Raw genomic sequence first — 18,724 nt, forward strand, 5'->3', positions numbered from 1 at the left:
CTGCAAGCCAAAGCCGAGCGCCAGCACCTGCGGGCAGAGGCAAGGGGCAGCTCTCTCTCGGGAGGGAGGGAGGGACGGGGACGCGCGCGCACACACGCCTGCCTGCCTGCCTGCCGAAAAAAAAGAAAGAAAAGGTGGATATACTAAGTTTTTTGGAGGGAAAACGCCCAGCTGTCGAAAGGGGCCCGCCTGCAGGGACGGGGACGGACACGCACGCAAGCAAGCAAGCAAGCAAGCAAGCAAGCAAGCAAGCCACGCCTGCCTCCCTGGGAAAAGGCTGAAAAACCTAAGTTTTTTGGAGGGAAAACGCACGGGAGCCGAAAAGGGGGCCGGCCTGCTTGCCCAGAGAGTCGAGACGCGGGAAAGCGCACAGAGGGAGCACGGGAACCGAGAGGGCGAGAGAGAGACAGAACACAGAGACACACAGATGGGGGACGAGGGACGAGACCCGAGAAGAAGGAGCTCCAGTCCACTTCGCTTGCTTGCTCGCTCGCTCGCTAGCTAGCTAGCTACCTAGCTACCTACGTCTGTCTTTTCACCGCTGAGAGAAGGTGGTGCACCGCTCCCGGAGGCGCTGCAATACCGGGCCGATGCGTGGAGAGGACGGAGCAAGCTCCTGATCCAGCTCCCTGTTCCAAAAATCCGTTTAATATGTGGTCCCCCGATGGGGGACGTATCAGATATTAAACTGATAAGAACAGATACTACACTTGATCTTAGCCAAAAGGCCGAGAAGCGATGCCCACAAAGGCGCGGACCGACGCGCGGGCGTTCCGCTGGCGCACAGTGGCGCAGGCCGACTCCTCTGGAGCCCGGGACCCGCGCAGCTGCCGGCCTCCCTGCAGCCAGAGGCCTGCCGCGGGACTCTGCTCCCCCTCTCTCTTGCCTGCCCGCCTGCCTTCCTGCCAGTCCCGGGCGGGGGCCCTGCTCTTTGATCTTCTGTCAACGGCCCGACAACGACCGCAGCCGCAGGGGGCGCCAGCCGCCCGGCCTCCTTAGCTTAGGCCCCTCCCACCGGCAGCAGCTGCGCCCAACCGGCTGCAAGCCAAAGCCGAGCGCCAGCACCTGCGGGCAGAGGCAAGGGGCAGCTCTCTCTCGGGAGGGAGGGAGGGACGGGGACGCGCGCGCACACACGCCTGCCTGCCTGCCTGCCGAAAAAAAAGAAAGAAAAGGTGGATATACTAAGTTTTTTGGAGGGAAAACGCCCAGCTGTCGAAAGGGGCCCGCCTGCAGGGACGGGGACGGACACGCACGCAAGCAAGCAAGCAAGCAAGCAAGCAAGCAAGCAAGCCACGCCTGCCTCCCTGGGAAAAGGCTGAAAAACCTAAGTTTTTTGGAGGGAAAACGCACGGGAGCCGAAAAGGGGGCCGGCCTGCTTGCCCAGAGAGTCGAGACGCGGGAAAGCGCACAGAGGGAGCACGGGAACCGAGAGGGCGAGAGAGAGACAGAACACAGAGACACACAGATGGGGGACGAGGGACGAGACCCGAGAAGAAGGAGCTCCAGTCCACTTCGCTTGCTTGCTCGCTCGCTCGCTAGCTAGCTAGCTACCTAGCTACCTACGTCTGTCTTTTCACCGCTGAGAGAAGGTGGTGCACCGCTCCCGGAGGCGCTGCAATACCGGGCCGATGCGTGGAGAGGACGGAGCAAGCTCCTGATCCAGCTCCCTGTTCCAAAAATCCGTTTAATATGTGGTCCCCCGATGGGGGACGTATCAGATATTAAACTGATAAGAACAGATACTACACTTGATCTTAGCCAAAAGGCCGAGAAGCGATGCCCACAAAGGCGCGGACCGACGCGCGGGCGTTCCGCTGGCGCACAGTGGCGCAGGCCGACTCCTCTGGAGCCCGGGACCCGCGCAGCTGCCGGCCTCCCTGCAGCCAGAGGCCTGCCGCGGGACTCTGCTCCCCCTCTCTCTTGCCTGCCCGCCTGCCTTCCTGCCAGTCCCGGGCGGGGGCCCTGCTCTTTGATCTTCTGTCAACGGCCCGACAACGACCGCAGCCGCAGGGGGCGCCAGCCGCCCGGCCTCCTTAGCTTAGGCCCCTCCCACCGGCAGCAGCTGCGCCCAACCGGCTGCAAGCCAAAGCCGAGCGCCAGCACCTGCGGGCAGAGGCAAGGGGCAGCTCTCTCTCGGGAGGGAGGGAGGGACGGGGACGCGCGCGCACACACGCCTGCCTGCCTGCCTGCCGAAAAAAAAGAAAGAAAAGGTGGATATACTAAGTTTTTTGGAGGGAAAACGCCCAGCTGTCGAAAGGGGCCCGCCTGCAGGGACGGGGACGGACACGCACGCAAGCAAGCAAGCAAGCAAGCAAGCAAGCAAGCAAGCCACGCCTGCCTCCCTGGGAAAAGGCTGAAAAACCTAAGTTTTTTGGAGGGAAAACGCACGGGAGCCGAAAAGGGGGCCGGCCTGCTTGCCCAGAGAGTCGAGACGCGGGAAAGCGCACAGAGGGAGCACGGGAACCGAGAGGGCGAGAGAGAGACAGAACACAGAGACACACAGATGGGGGACGAGGGACGAGACCCGAGAAGAAGGAGCTCCAGTCCACTTCGCTTGCTTGCTCGCTCGCTCGCTAGCTAGCTAGCTACCTAGCTACCTACGTCTGTCTTTTCACCGCTGAGAGAAGGTGGTGCACCGCTCCCGGAGGCGCTGCAATACCGGGCCGATGCGTGGAGAGGACGGAGCAAGCTCCTGATCCAGCTCCCTGTTCCAAAAATCCGTTTAATATGTGGTCCCCCGATGGGGGACGTATCAGATATTAAACTGATAAGAACAGATTTTTTTTTTTTTTTTTTTTATTATACAAAATACAAAATAAAACACCAAAACTACAAATACATAAGTCCAAAAACACAATCAAAAACAAAAACAATTACACAGCTAAATCAAAGGTATCATAATCTCATCCCTTATATAGACACAACCCACCCCAATACAATTCCCTTGCTCAAAAACAAACCCACAATTAACATGAAGCAGATATGCGTACATAAAATAAACAACTTACTTGAAAAACACAGTACATGCTTTCCAACCCCAACCCTATTTACATAATCCCGCCCCTTATGCAAATTACCTACCACCCCCAAATTCACCCAACAGTCTTATTTACAAATTACAGGAACATTAAAGGACCTAGACTATTTCCAATCCCAGATATCCACTATGGATTTCCATTTCTCCTTTGCGGCATGAAAACCCCATCTTTTTATGTCCCCTTCTACCAACCCTCTCAAATTCCATAAAAGCCTTCTATATAACCCATCTACTGTACAAACAATTCCCCTCTTGACTAACAAATTCCTGGAATTCCATAACTCAAACTTAATTAAACTAACTAGCAACCATAACACAAAGCTCTTAGCGTTTGCCCCACCTCCCACCTTCAACCCATATAACACAACTGCAGGAAGTACACAGAAAGTGGAGGACAGGCTACTAAACAAAGTTTCACATTTGTTCCAGGTCCGCTGAGCAAAATTACAGTCCCAAAACACGTGGCTGATCGACTCCACCGCATGACACCCGGCTCTAGGACACTCCTGCTGCTTTGTCAGCTTATGTTTGAACAAAACCTCACGAACTGCCAAACGACCCCAAGCGGATAGCCAGTTCAAATCCATTAGATGGTGCTGTAGCCCTCTGGGCTGGACTCGCCGCCAGACCACGTTGGGGACGCCACCTACGAGGCTGGCCTCTTCAGCTTGAGTTACTGCAGAATAGAGCCGTCTGTGGTTAAGCAGGACCTGGTGATCTTTAAGCTCAGGGTGCTGTTTCAGCCAGTGTGTCGCATGCCGATAGTGCCATGGCAGATCGTTCCCATGAGGCAAACTGTTGGACCACTGAGCCAGGGCGCGCACGTGGCTAGATAGCCAGAACCTGACAAAATACTGAAAGGGATGTGAGACTGGGGAATGCAGAGCTATACACAGGCCAGACACATATATACAGTTTAGCTTTACAGGGAAGTTGGGAACTCCCCGTCCGCCTTCTTCCACTGGGCGATACATATCGACTCTGCGCACATACTCATATTTTCCCCCCCACATGAACATAAAAACCTCCCTTACCAGATATCTGTTGAAGCGCGCAGGCATGGGATACACCGATGCTAGATAAACCAGCACAGGCAGAAACACCACTTTCAGGATCAGGACTTTACCTACAAAGGACAGCTGCTTGTTCTTCCAGTGCGTCAGCTGCAGCCTAGCCTTCTCCAGCCTCTGGGACCAATTGCACCAAGCAGCATCCTGTGCCGTGAATAACACCCCTAGAATCTTAAGGGGCCCTTGACAGATGTCCAATCCATGCGCTGGTCCCAGCTGTTCTTTCCAAGGCCCGAAGAACTTGATCTGACTTTTCCCCCTGTTTAGCTTTGCACCTGACGCGAGGGAGAAGTTCTCGAAGACGTCCAAGGCCGCCTGTAGGCTAAGGTAAGAGCTGAGAAATAAGGTAACATCGTCAGCATATAATGCCACCTTAACTCTTTTTCCTCCACTCCCAGGTACGAGGATCCCGTCAATGGATGGCTCCTTCTGGACTGCCCGCGCATAAGGTTCCATATATAGTGCAAAAAGTAATGGGGACAGGGGGCAGCCCTGACGCACACCAGACTCTTGGAGAACCAGTCCTCCCAGGTGCCCGTTCACCAGAACTCTACTGCCAACCTGTGAGTACAGTATTTTTAACCAGCCCAGCATGACAGGGCCGAATCCCATCTTCTCCATCACTTGCCAGACAAAGGTGTGTGAGACATTGTCAAAAGCTTTTTCTAGGTCCAAGCTGGCGATCAGCAACGGGACGTTCCTGTTCTCGGACCACGCTATCACATCCCGTACTAGTTGGAGGGTCCAGCTGGCACGCCGACCTCGAACCCCGCAGGTTTGGTCCCAACCGATCACATGAGCTAGGACCCCCTTCAAGCGGTTTACCAGCACTTTAGCGATCAGCTTATAGTCCACGCACAACATCTGCAGCGGCCTCCAGTTCTTAAGGTCCTTTGCAGGTCCTTTTTTATACAACAGTGTGAGGATTCCCTCCCTCATAGACTCACACATAGCCTTCCTACGAAAGATTTCCTCCGTCACCTGAAGTAAGATTGGCCCTAAGATATCCCAGAACGTCCGATAAAATTCGGCTGGTAGTCCGTCTTTACCTGGTACCTTACCAGCCTTCATGCCGAGCAGAGCGTCGCCAAGTTCCTGCAAGCTTATAGGAGCCTCCAACTGTTCTTGGGCTTTGACAGGAACCTGCGCTGTAATACCGCTCAGCAGCTTTGCACCCATGGCCTCGTCCACCGTCTTTAGGGAAAAAAGACATTGGTAAAAGTGCCTCACCACTTCCAGCATCTCCTCACTACTAGTAACTATTTTCCCCTCCGAAGTCTGAATGCCAGTCATCACACTGCGCTTCTGTCTCTGACGAATTTGCCGGAAGAAAAAACTGGAACATGTTTCGTGAGATTGTATGAACTGCACGTGGGCTCTGAACAGGTAACTCCTTGCCTTTTGCTCGTGATAAGTGCGCAGTTCAGCTTTAGCTGCTGCAATATCTTCAGGGCACACTGACATATCCTTATTACACTGGGAAAACAAGGTGTTTAATCTTTCCTGCAGCGCCCTGCCCTTCTGCCGCTCACGCTTGAGCCTTGCTCTGCCATAAATTCTGGTCTCCTTTCTAATTTTCTTTTTTAAGTGTTCCCACCAATCAATCAGGGGAGTCCCCAGATTCCTCTCCTTCCACCATGTTTGCAATTTGTACCTCATTACCTTGACATATTCGTCTTCTCTTAGGTTCTCCGTATTTAACTTCCACACCCCACGCCCAAACTGGTTCCTTAAATGTGGAAAATGGGCCTCTACTAGGGCATGGTCAGAAAAACCTACCGGCAGCACCACCACCTTCTCCACAGGTACGTCCAGTGAGGCGAATACATAATCAAGGCGCTTCACAGTACCTTGAGCGTTCCTCCACGTGGCCTCTGCTTTCTCCTTTCGGATCCGGTAGGCGCAGTCGTAAAGTCCAAACTGTGCTAGAAGAAGATTGAGCTGCTTTGCCCCTGGATCCCTCTTATCTTGGAGGTCCACGTTAAAGTCTCCTCCCATGATGATCCATTTGTTGGTAAGGCAAACAGGATAAAGTTCCTTAAAGAAATCTGCCCGTAAAGCCATCATTGCCGGGGCATACACACACACACACCGAAAGCAATTCTCACCCGAACAAATATCCAAATATAAGGCTCTCCCAGGCACTACATTCACACATTTCTCCACTATAAAATTGCGATTGCCAAATAAAACTCCAACTCCCGAGGAGTGGACACCTCCGATATTCCATCTAGAATCTCCTCTGTCCCACTCACGAGTGAACTGTATGACGTCTCTTTCATCTTTTAGATGGACTTCCTGCACCAAACAAATATCAAAAACCATGGTTTTCAGGTAAGAAAAAAAGGCCGTCCTCTTTACTAAGTTCCTTAAACCCCGAATATTTAAAGTTAATATTTTCAACATTAGGGGGCAGTAAAAAGGCTCATCAGCTCCATGTAGGCTTGACGCACTGACGCCTCCCTTTGTCCCTGCAAATATAGTTTATCTATTTTACCTCCTGATCGCGTACAGCCAACTGACACTCCTTCATGCAACCTCAGCACACGTCGGAAGTTTGACGGCCGGGGCGGGTACTGCACGTTTCCGTTCTTCCAGGCACAGGCCTCCAAAAACTGCAGCGGGACCTCCAGAATCTTCAGCACTTTGTCTGGGCGCCTTTCCACCCCCACCTCGTACATCTCCTTCAGTTCTCCCTTGTCCCTTATCCATTTCTTTACAAAGTCACCCAACAACATCTTCTTATTGGTCGCATCTATCTGGTTGCGGCCCTTTACTTCGAGGGTTGAAATCTCCTCACCAGAGTGCTCACAACGCACGACAATCCCTGCCGGAGATAGCCCTTGCTCATTGAAGGTCCTAGGCCAGACTATTTTGCTGGCCTTTTCGTCCCATTTACAGAACTTCTTGAACCTCATAGGTACCTCAGCGAATATAAAGACATCTCGTTCTTCTCTCTGCAGGGCGACGCGTGGCTGCATGTGTTCTTCTGAGGCTTCTGCCGAGGTCGGGGTCATCTCCGTTTCTGGAATGACAAAGCCTGAGGACATACCCGACTCTGCCGTAAGGGGGGGGTCACCCACACCACTTACCTCGCCCTCCGACCCTAGTGGAGTAGATTCGGCCTGGGCCAACGAATCTGTGGCCATCGACTCAAGGTATTCCATGGGATCTACACCCGATTTCTTCACCAAGGGCGGCACATCATTTTCCGCCTTTCTTTTCACAACTTTCCTGGCCTGGACGGTGTCCATGGCCTCCTCTTCATCCACTCTGTCCCCCCAGTCTGACCCTACTTCCTCCGCAGAGGGCAGGCTTGATTCCTCAGCCAACGCTCTTATATGCTCTAGCGCGGCGAGCGAGACCCCACCTTCCTCCTCTGCGCTCCCCAGGACCTCCTCAGCACTCACCGGAGCCTCCGTCTCTTCTTCGCCGCTGCGATCTTCTGCTGAGGTAAGTGCTGTTGCCGTCTGCCTGTGGTCCGTTACCTCCTGCCCTTGATCCACACCCTCAGGTTCCATCACCTCCTCGCCAGCGTCAGGGACCAGCGACGCCGGTGCCGGGCCCTCTGCTGCATCTTCTGCCTGGTGAACTGAGGTAACACTTGCTGCCGATGTGCCACCCGCCACGGCTGCGAAACTCATACCTTTCTTTGGGCACGCCCTGTAAATGTGCCCAGAGACCCCGCACAAATTACATTTCGGCTCAGCCCTGCACATGAAGGTGCTGTGCCCCACAGTATCACACCTTCGACAGACCTCCACATCACAGTCAGCAGCATAATGGCCCTTCTGCCTGCATCGTCTACACGCCAAGGGTTGATCAGGGTAGTACAGATAACCTGTATAAGTTCCAATTGAGAAGTTAGCAGGAGGGTGCAAGAGCCCATCTTCAGCACTAGGGTCCGCTCTGAAACGCACCAGAAATTTCCTTTTCCCGTTCCAGACTCTCTTCCTATCCATCTCCTTGATACCCGTGCCCTGAACGTCAACAAATCTTTTAAGAAAATTAACAATGTCTGCGTCTGGGGTAAAAGGGTTGTTCATATGGACCCATATGGGTCTCGCCTCCCGTGCAAACAAAGGTTCAAGGAAAAAATGAACAAAAGGTTCCTCCAGTCTGCGAGCAGTCAAAACAGACCAAACTTTCGTGCACTGTTCAGCAGAGTAAAGTGACAAATCAAAAATCTTTTTACCTGGAAAGTCCTGGAGGCAATAGATCTCTTCAGGCTGTAAGGACAAATGCTTGAAAAGGACTTCATCCTCGAAAGCATCCCTCTTGGCAAAATCCTTGTCAGAAGCCTCCACTCGCAGCACAAAACGCACAGTATGCCTTGGTCTTGCATTCTTGCTTGAAGTCCTCTCCATCTTGTGTAGAGTGGCCGGAATCCTATCCGCCACAAAGAAAAAATCGCCGTCGCCTGGAAAAAGCCGCGCCGTCCACCCCTTCCCGCCTTTGACTCAGAGCCCAAGCCGCGGTCAGGCCACGCACTCAGGATCTTCGCCAAAAGGCCGAGAAGCGATGCCCACAAAGGCGCGGACCGACGCGCGGGCGTTCCGCTGGCGCACAGTGGCGCAGGCCGACTCCTCTGGAGCCCGGGACCCGCGCAGCTGCCGGCCTCCCTGCAGCCAGAGGCCTGCCGCGGGACTCTGCTCCCCCTCTCTCTTGCCTGCCCGCCTGCCTTCCTGCCAGTCCCGGGCGGGGGCCCTGCTCTTTGATCTTCTGTCAACGGCCCGACAACGACCGCAGCCGCAGGGGGCGCCAGCCGCCCGGCCTCCTTAGCTTAGGCCCCTCCCACCGGCAGCAGCTGCGCCCAACCGGCTGCAAGCCAAAGCCGAGCGCCAGCACCTGCGGGCAGAGGCAAGGGGCAGCTCTCTCTCGGGAGGGAGGGAGGGACGGGGACGCGCGCGCACACACGCCTGCCTGCCTGCCTGCCGAAAAAAAAGAAAGAAAAGGTGGATATACTAAGTTTTTTGGAGGGAAAACGCCCAGCTGTCGAAAGGGGCCCGCCTGCAGGGACGGGGACGGACACGCACGCAAGCAAGCAAGCAAGCAAGCAAGCAAGCAAGCAAGCCACGCCTGCCTCCCTGGGAAAAGGCTGAAAAACCTAAGTTTTTTGGAGGGAAAACGCACGGGAGCCGAAAAGGGGGCCGGCCTGCTTGCCCAGAGAGTCGAGACGCGGGAAAGCGCACAGAGGGAGCACGGGAACCGAGAGGGCGAGAGAGAGACAGAACACAGAGACACACAGATGGGGGACGAGGGACGAGACCCGAGAAGAAGGAGCTCCAGTCCACTTCGCTTGCTTGCTCGCTCGCTCGCTAGCTAGCTAGCTACCTAGCTACCTACGTCTGTCTTTTCACCGCTGAGAGAAGGTGGTGCACCGCTCCCGGAGGCGCTGCAATACCGGGCCGATGCGTGGAGAGGACGGAGCAAGCTCCTGATCCAGCTCCCTGTTCCAAAAATCCGTTTAATATGTGGTCCCCCGATGGGGGACGTATCAGATATTAAACTGATAAGAACAGATTTTTTTTTTTTTTTTTTTATTATACAAAATACAAAAGAAATTCCAAAAACTCCAAAAAACAAAACACAATCCCAAATACACAATAGTCACAATAACAACCAAAGTCATCTCAACCCATAATTCTGTTAAATACAAAATTCCATTCAGTAGTCAACTAACAAAAACTTCTGCATACTTACAACACTTCCCATTCAATTCTCAACAAATTATTACACAGAAAAATCAATACACAACACAAATCTGTTCATATCCCATTACATAACCTCAAACCCCACTAATCTCCATAATCCCGCCCCCTATGCAAATTAAACAAGATCCCTTTCCCAAACTTACAATACATTCATTTTCTTAACCTCATTATATACAATCAAACGCCCCATCCCAGTTTCCAAGAACAATTCACCCCACAACATCATCACATTTACATTTTTCACCCCTTATACAAACTATTCCAATAATCAAAAATCATTTAACAACCAATACAATAACTTTCTTACACTAATACATATTCAGGTCAATTAATAACAAAAACAATACACAGCAAAACCAATATCACAGCTCATCATTATTCAGTTCCACCATTTCTAAGCAACCCACCCTATAACCCAAAACCACCACAAAACCACTCTCACTTTACCATAATCCCACCCCTTATGCAAATATAACCCTGACCTCTGAAAAAACTATAACTTAGTTCTCCATCACCCCTTCCCTTTCTTTTTTCCTTTTTTTCTAACCGTCTATCCCACCCTTACCTTCCCCTTCTTATTTTCCCGTACCTTCTTCTTCAGCAGTCTTCCCCTCCTTCACTTTGCACTTCAATAGTCGACTAACAAAACCTCAAACTACTAACAACCCTTCCCACTCAATTCTCAACAAATAATTACACACTCATCCTCTTCCTCCACCATTTGTCAAAATAATCATAAGAAGCATCTTCACACTCCCCTTTCGCTTTCCCTAACACTTGATAACCTACCAACAAATTCTTCTCAATCGAAAATTCAAAAACAACATGCGGATACTTTTTTTCCACAAACCGTGAAACCGCCATCAGTCGTTTCCTAACTGAACTCTCCCGAAGATCTTCCCTCTCATCCCGAGCCACCCACCCCCGAAGCCCCTTCTTCCTTCTTTTTATAGGCCAGTGAAAATAAATACGATCCTCTCTTTCTTCCCTCCACTGCTTCCATTCAATGTCTCCATACCAACAATCCCCTTCTCTCACCATTCCCACTGCCTTTCCACCAAACCCTGAACCTTCTACTAACTCTCCCCCACCCTTCAGCCCCACTTCAACATCTTCCACCAACTCCCCACTAACTCCTACCATACTCTCAACCATCAGTTCTTCTACAGCTAGAACAGCAAAGGGGTTTGTGACCTCCACTGCCTGCCCACCCGCTTCAACCTTTTGCTCAGCAACACTCTTCCCTTCACCTTTCACCTCCTCCTCAGTCACTGAACTCTCTCCTTCTGTCTGACTCTCACAATCATCACTCTCTTCCGTCTCGCTATCTTCAGACACACTCACCTCTCGCAAACTTTGTTTTCCTGCTTCCACACTCTCATCAGACACACTCACCTCTCGCAAACTCTGCTGTCCTACTTCCACGCTCTCGTTCACTTCTTCTGCCCTAACCATCACACATCCCTTATCCAACACACCCACCTTCCCCTCTATATCTTCCATCCCCATATTAACCCTCTTCACATTTTTCATACAATACCTTTGACCATGTCCTGGCTCATCACACAAATAACACTTCTTCTCTTGAACACAGTTCCTAACCACATGACCCTTCTTCCCACACCGTTTACAAAACACTGACTCACACTGTGCAGAAAAATGTCCACGTTCTCCACATAACATGCAAGCAAGGGGCTGCCCAGAATACACCAGGTAACCCCTGTGAGTCCCGATCTCGAAGAAAGCAGGGGGATGTATCACCCCCTCCTCCGCTGTGTTCCCCAGTCGCAGTCTCATCAAATACGTCCGCTTCCCATTCCACACGCCATCCGAATCCAAGTGCTTCTTCCCTGCTCCTTGCAGATCCACAAACTGCTGTAAAAAGAGTACAATATCCTCCTCTGGAACAAATGAGTCAAAAACATGCACCATCATTACTGCAAGCTCCCCTGCAAACATTGGCTCAACACAAAAAAACTTAACAGGATCTTCATTTCTTCTCTCCTGAACTTTCCTCCATACATCAAAACACAAGGCTTCTGTCGCAAGAGTTAGTTCAAACACTCCACGAAAACAATAGTCCTGAAGACAAAATACATCTGCCAAATCAACACCCAAACATTTAACCAAAACCAAATTCTTGAACTTATCTCTATTCCAAAAAGCAGGTCCATCACGGCTCCTCAACGAGAAACAAAGGGAGTTCTTCCTCCGCTCCTTCCTCGCCCAGGGATGCCCAGCCATCGCTCCAGCAACGCTCCTCAGCTCTCCTTCCGAAACCTCCAGGCAAGCAAAACGCCGTCGTCCAGCACCGACCACCTCCTCAGCAAACTCCTCGTCCACACCGCTCCGGTCTTCCAAGTTCCACCATCAGCAATCCATTCCTTCCGGTCCGTCCGATCCTCCCCTCGCCTTCCCGACCCCCTGGCCTAAGATCTTGGGACTGCGGTCAGGCCACTTGAACCTTGATCTTAGCCAAAAGGCCGAGAAGCGATGCCCACAAAGGCGCGGACCGACGCGCGGGCGTTCCGCTGGCGCACAGTGGCGCAGGCCGACTCCTCTGGAGCCCGGGACCCGCGCAGCTGCCGGCCTCCCTGCAGCCAGAGGCCTGCCGCGGGACTCTGCTCCCCCTCTCTCTTGCCTGCCCGCCTGCCTTCCTGCCAGTCCCGGGCGGGGGCCCTGCTCTTTGATCTTCTGTCAACGGCCCGACAACGACCGCAGCCGCAGGGGGCGCCAGCCGCCCGGCCTCCTTAGCTTAGGCCCCTCCCACCGGCAGCAGCTGCGCCCAACCGGCTGCAAGCCAAAGCCGAGCGCCAGCACCTGCGGGCAGAGGCAAGGGGCAGCTCTCTCTCGGGAGGGAGGGAGGGACGGGGACGCGCGCGCACACACGCCTGCCTGCCTGCCTGCCGAAAAAAAAGAAAGAAAAGGTGGATATACTAAGTTTTTTGGAGGGAAAACGCCCAGCTGTCGAAAGGGGCCCGCCTGCAGGGACGGGGACGGACACGCACGCAAGCAAGCAAGCAAGCAAGCAAGCAAGCAAGCAAGCCACGCCTGCCTCCCTGGGAAAAGGCTGAAAAACCTAAGTTTTTTGGAGGGAAAACGCACGGGAGCCGAAAAGGGGGCCGGCCTGCTTGCCCAGAGAGTCGAGACGCGGGAAAGCGCACAGAGGGAGCACGGGAACCGAGAGGGCGAGAGAGAGACAGAACACAGAGACACACAGATGGGGGACGAGGGACGAGACCCGAGAAGAAGGAGCTCCAGTCCACTTCGCTTGCTTGCTCGCTCGCTCGCTAGCTAGCTAGCTACCTAGCTACCTACGTCTGTCTTTTCACCGCTGAGAGAAGGTGGTGCACCGCTCCCGGAGGCGCTGCAATACCGGGCCGATGCGTGGAGAGGACGGAGCAAGCTCCTGATCCAGCTCCCTGTTCCAAAAATCCGTTTAATATGTGGTCCCCCGATGGGGGACGTATCAGATATTAAACTGATAAGAACAGATACTACACTTGATCTTAGCCAAAAGGCCGAGAAGCGATGCCCACAAAGGCGCGGACCGACGCGCGGGCGTTCCGCTGGCGCACAGTGGCGCAGGCCGACTCCTCTGGAGCCCGGGACCCGCGCAGCTGCCGGCCTCCCTGCAGCCAGAGGCCTGCCGCGGGACTCTGCTCCCCCTCTCTCTTGCCTGCCCGCCTGCCTTCCTGCCAGTCCCGGGCGGGGGCCCTGCTCTTTGATCTTCTGTCAACGGCCCGACAACGACCGCAGCCGCAGGGGGCGCCAGCCGCCCGGCCTCCTTAGCTTAGGCCCCTCCCACCGGCAGCAGCTGCGCCCAACCGGCTGCAAGCCAAAGCCGAGCGCCAGCACCTGCGGGCAGAGGCAAGGGGCAGCTCTCTCTCGGGAGGGAGGGAGGGACGGGGACGCGCGCGCACACACGCCTGCCTGCCTGCCTGCCGAAAAAAAAGAAAGAAAAGGTGGATATACTAAGTTTTTTGGAGGGAAAACGCCCAGCTGTCGAAAGGGGCCCGCCTGCAGGGACGGGGACGGACACGCACGCAAGCAAGCAAGCAAGCAAGCAAGCAAGCAAGCAAGCCACGCCTGCCTCCCTGGGAAAAGGCTGAAAAACCTAAGTTTTTTGGAGGGAAAACGCACGGGAGCCGAAAAGGGGGCCGGCCTGCTTGCCCAGAGAGTCGAGACGCGGGAAAGCGCACAGAGGGAGCACGGGAACCGAGAGGGCGAGAGAGAGACAGAACACAGAGACACACAGATGGGGGACGAGGGACGAGACCCGAGAAGAAGGAGCTCCAGTCCACTTCGCTTGCTTGCTCGCTCGCTCGCTAGCTAGCTAGCTACCTAGCTACCTACGTCTGTCTTTTCACCGCTGAGAGAAGGTGGTGCACCGCTCCCGGAGGCGCTGCAATACCGGGCCGATGCGTGGAGAGGACGGAGCAAGCTCCTGATCCAGCTCCCTGTTCCAAAAATCCGTTTAATATGTGGTCCCCCGATGGGGGACGTATCAGATATTAAACTGATAAGAACAGATACTACACTTGATCTTAGCCAAAAGGCCGAGAAGCGATGCCCACAAAGGCGCGGACCGACGCGCGGGCGTTCCGCTGGCGCACAGTGGCGCAGGCCGACTCCTCTGGAGCCCGGGACCCGCGCAGCTGCCGGCCTCCCTGCAGCCAGAGGCCTGCCGCGGGACTCTGCTCCCCCTCTCTCTTGCCTGCCCGCCTGCCTTCCTGCCAGTCCCGGGCGGGGGCCCTGCTCTTTGATCTTCTGTCAACGGCCCGACAACGACCGCAGCCGCAGGGGGCGCCAGCCGCCCGGCCTCCTTAGCTTAGGCCCCTCCCACCGGCAGCAGCTGCGCCCAACCGGCTGCAAGCCAAAGCCGAGCGCCAGCACCTGCGGGCAGAGGCAAGGGGCAGCTCTCTCTCGGGAGGGAGGGAGGGACGGGGACGCGCGCGCACACACGCCTGCCTGCCTGCCTGCCGAAAAAAAAGAAAGAAAAGGTGGATATACTAAGTTTTTTGGAGGGAAAACGCCCAGCTGTCGAAAGGGGCCCGCCTGCAGGGACGGGGACGGACACGCACGCAAGCAAGCAAGCAAGCAAGCAAGCAAGCAAGCAAGCCACGCCTGCCTCCCTGGGAAAAGGCTGAAAAACCTAAGTTTTTTGGAGGGAAAACGCACGGGAGCCGAAAAGGGGGCCGGCCTGCTTGCCCAGAGAGTCGAGACGCGGGAAAGCGCACAGAGGGAGCACGGGAACCGAGAGGGCGAGAGAGAGACAGAACACAGAGACACACAGATGGGGGACGAGGGACGAGACCCGAGAAGAAGGAGCTCCAGTCCACTTCGCTTGCTTGCTCGCTCGCTCGCTAGCTAGCTAGCTACCTAGCTACCTACGTCTGTCTTTTCACCGCTGAGAGAAGGTGGTGCACCGCTCCCGGAGGCGCTGCAATACCGGGCCGATGCGTGGAGAGGACGGAGCAAGCTCCTGATCCAGCTCCCTGTTCCAAAAATCCGTTTAATATGTGGTCCCCCGATGGGGGACGTATCAGATATTAAACTGATAAGAACAGATACTACACTTGATCTTAGCCAAAAGGCCGAGAAGCGATGCCCACAAAGGCGCGGACCGACGCGCGGGCGTTCCGCTGGCGCACAGTGGCGCAGGCCGACTCCTCTGGAGCCCGGGACCCGCGCAGCTGCCGGCCTCCCTGCAGCCAGAGGCCTGCCGCGGGACTCTGCTCCCCCTCTCTCTTGCCTGCCCGCCTGCCTTCCTGCCAGTCCCGGGCGGGGGCCCTGCTCTTTGATCTTCTGTCAACGGCCCGACAACGACCGCAGCCGCAGGGGGCGCCAGCCGCCCGGCCTCCTTAGCTTAGGCCCCTCCCACCGGCAGCAGCTGCGCCCAACCGGCTGCAAGCCAAAGCCGAGCGCCAGCACCTGCGGGCAGAGGCAAGGGGCAGCTCTCTCTCGGGAGGGAGGGAGGGACGGGGACGCGCGCGCACACACGCCTGCCTGCCTGCCTGCCGAAAAAAAAGAAAGAAAAGGTGGATATACTAAGTTTTTTGGAGGGAAAACGCCCAGCTGTCGAAAGGGGCCCGCCTGCAGGGACGGGGACGGACACGCACGCAAGCAAGCAAGCAAGCAAGCAAGCAAGCAAGCAAGCCACGCCTGCCTCCCTGGGAAAAGGCTGAAAAACCTAAGTTTTTTGGAGGGAAAACGCACGGGAGCCGAAAAGGGGGCCGGCCTGCTTGCCCAGAGAGTCGAGACGCGGGAAAGCGCACAGAGGGAGCACGGGAACCGAGAGGGCGAGAGAGAGACAGAACACAGAGACACACAGATGGGGGACGAGGGACGAGACCCGAGAAGAAGGAGCTCCAGTCCACTTCGCTTGCTTGCTCGCTCGCTCGCTAGCTAGCTAGCTACCTAGCTACCTACGTCTGTCTTTTCACCGCTGAGAGAAGGTGGTGCACCGCTCCCGGAGGCGCTGCAATACCGGGCCGATGCGTGGAGAGGACGGAGCAAGCTCCTGATCCAGCTCCCTGTTCCAAAAATCCGTTTAATATGTGGTCCCCCGATGGGGGACGTATCAGATATTAAACTGATAAGAACAGATTTTTTTTTTTTTTTTTTTTTTATGTTTTTTATTACAAACATAACAAACTTCAACACAGCACAGTAAGACAACCACACCCTTCCCCAACATTCAAACATACCCTAAACCAGCCTCCCTCTGTAACACTAACAACAACCCTTATACTATTACACTCAACAATCCGAAACACAAATCAAACGGTCATGAAAATGTTAGTACAACAGTATTCATATTGGTTCATTTCGAAAATAGAATCACAAAAGAAACAGACATCAGAACCATAAACACAAAACCGTTACATTACCATAATCCCGCCCTGTATGCAAAAAAGATCCCTCCTCCATCCCCAACATTCCTTATATTATTATAAAACAAACCCATATACAGAAATCAATTTAACACCCCAAAGAAATTAATCCCTTCCATCTTTCTTTGGCCGCAGCAAAACCCCACCGTAAGATGTCCCACCGAACACGTCTAGTAACTTCATTTTTGCCTTTGCTAAATACAGATAAGGCTGAAACACAACTGCCATGCTCCACCACCTCCCTCCTCGCTACCCATATATAAAATTTAACCAAACTAATTATATACCATAACACAAATTCATTATTCCATTTTCTCACCCCCTTTACTCCCCGAAACACCACCCGACTGCTTAAAACAAAATCAACAGCGGCTTTCTGTAATAATTCAGCACTGTGACCCCACACCCTTTGGGCGAAAACACAGCCCCAGAAAACGTGAAGCAGGGTTTCGACCTCAGAACAGCCAGGCTGCGGGCACTTATCCTGTCTGGACAACCCATGCCTGTAGAGCGTGTCCCTCACCGGCAACCTGTTCCAGAGAGCCCGCCAGTTTAGGTCCTTGAGTCTGTTTTCTAGACCCACCGGCTGGATCTGCCGCCACTCCTCCTCCGACACCCCCACCACTGCAGGTTCCCCCTTCTCCATGATAGTCCTATACATCTGTTTGTGGTCCGTAGCCCCCAAGCCCTTTCTGAACCCTGGGTGCTTCTGTAACCACACCACCGCATGTCTATAATGCCAGGGCAATTTTTGCGCCTTCGGCGTTGTATTCGTCCAGACTACCAGGTGCTTCATCGTATTCGCAAACCACAAACGGATAAAACATACACAAAGGTGATCCGGATCTTCGTATAGTGTTTTACACAAATTTGCGACAAATATTGTGTCTAGTTTCAACGGGAAGTCTGGAACCGACCTACCACCCTCCTCCACTGGCCTGCACATATCCGCTCTCTTGATGTACTCATGCCCCCCACTCCAAACGAAGTGGAAGACCGCCCTCACCAGGTTTCGACGCAGCCGAGCAGGCAGAGGGAACACACAAGCCAAATGAAGCAGCAATGGCAGTATGTCTACCTTTAGGACTAGTACTTTCCCTGTGTACGTCAGCGACCTATTCAACCACATACCGATCTTTTGATTTACCTTCCCCAGCCTCAGGTCCCAGTTGATCCTGGCGGAGTCCTGCGTATGAAAAAGAACTCCCAGAATTTTAACCGGTCCCGTCACCAAGGTAAGACCGCCCGTCACATCTTGTCTTTCCTTCCATCTACCGAAGTATTTAACCGTACACTTTGCTTTGTTCAAAAAAGCACCTGTCCCTTTGGTCATACTATCTGCTATCTGTAGTACTTGGTGAAGACTTCTGTCAGTGCTAAGAAACAGAGAAATATCGTCTGCATAGGCTGCTATTTTCGCCTGTTCTCCTCCACTCCCAGGAACCACCACCCCTTCCACTCGAGGATCCCCACGAATCCGATGCAGAAAGGGTTCTATGTACAGCACATATAATAAGGGGGACAGAGGGCATCCCTGTCTCACCCCACACCTGACCGGAATGCCCATGCCAAGCATACCGTTGATGCATACCCTTGAGATGACATTATTATACAAAACCTTGATCCATCTGATGAGGCCCTCATCCAGCCCCACTCTTCTCATCACCTCCCAAAGGAATGAGTGATGCACCCGGTCAAAGGCCTTATTTTGGTCTAGGCTCACAAGCATCATCTCAAGGTTCCTGTCCTCCACCCATTCAATGACGTCCCTGATCAACTGCAGGTTCCACTTTACGTTTCTACCCTCCACACTGCAGGTTTGGTCTTTACTTATCAGGTCCGGCATCACCTTCCTCAGCCGTCTCCCCAATACTCTGGCCAAGATCTTATAATCGGAACAGAGTAATTGGATCGGCCTCCAGTTCTCCAGATCTTCCTTGTCTCCTTTCTTAAACACCAGAGACATAATACCTGTCCTCATCGTTCTGCCGAGTTCACCCTCCCTCA

The 18,724-nt window shown here is 53.8% G+C and overlaps 8 non-coding genes across 8 annotated transcripts; all 8 read right to left on the minus strand.

Moving 5' to 3' along the window:
* Positions 1 to 549: 549 nt before the first annotated feature.
* On the minus strand, positions 550 to 740 carry LOC148630666 (U2 spliceosomal RNA). Its single transcript, XR_015935116.1, has one exon. It is a non-coding gene; the product is annotated as a U2 spliceosomal RNA (small nuclear RNA).
* An 847-nt stretch (positions 741 to 1,587) lies between these two features.
* Positions 1,588 to 1,778, minus strand: LOC148630667 (U2 spliceosomal RNA). Its single transcript, XR_015935117.1, has one exon. It is a non-coding gene; the product is annotated as a U2 spliceosomal RNA (small nuclear RNA).
* An 847-nt stretch (positions 1,779 to 2,625) lies between these two features.
* LOC148630668 (U2 spliceosomal RNA) lies at positions 2,626 to 2,815 on the minus strand. Its single transcript, XR_015935078.1, has one exon. It is a non-coding gene; the product is annotated as a U2 spliceosomal RNA (small nuclear RNA).
* Positions 2,816 to 9,477: 6,662 nt separating this feature from the next.
* Positions 9,478 to 9,672, minus strand: LOC148630669 (U2 spliceosomal RNA). Its single transcript, XR_015935067.1, has one exon. It is a non-coding gene; the product is annotated as a U2 spliceosomal RNA (small nuclear RNA).
* A 3,491-nt stretch (positions 9,673 to 13,163) lies between these two features.
* Positions 13,164 to 13,354, minus strand: LOC148630670 (U2 spliceosomal RNA). Its single transcript, XR_015935118.1, has one exon. It is a non-coding gene; the product is annotated as a U2 spliceosomal RNA (small nuclear RNA).
* Positions 13,355 to 14,201: 847 nt separating this feature from the next.
* Positions 14,202 to 14,392, minus strand: LOC148630671 (U2 spliceosomal RNA). The gene has a single exon (XR_015935119.1). It is a non-coding gene; the product is annotated as a U2 spliceosomal RNA (small nuclear RNA).
* Positions 14,393 to 15,239: 847 nt separating this feature from the next.
* On the minus strand, positions 15,240 to 15,430 carry LOC148630672 (U2 spliceosomal RNA). Its single transcript, XR_015935120.1, has one exon. It is a non-coding gene; the product is annotated as a U2 spliceosomal RNA (small nuclear RNA).
* An 847-nt stretch (positions 15,431 to 16,277) lies between these two features.
* On the minus strand, positions 16,278 to 16,472 carry LOC148630673 (U2 spliceosomal RNA). The gene has a single exon (XR_015935086.1). It is a non-coding gene; the product is annotated as a U2 spliceosomal RNA (small nuclear RNA).
* Positions 16,473 to 18,724: the final 2,252 nt, after the last annotated feature.

Source organism: Lepisosteus platostomus, unplaced genomic scaffold (assembly GCF_059453375.1).
Source record: "Lepisosteus platostomus isolate fLepPlt1 unplaced genomic scaffold, fLepPlt1.hap1 Scaffold_93_H1, whole genome shotgun sequence".
NCBI lineage: Eukaryota > Metazoa > Chordata > Actinopteri > Semionotiformes > Lepisosteidae > Lepisosteus > Lepisosteus platostomus.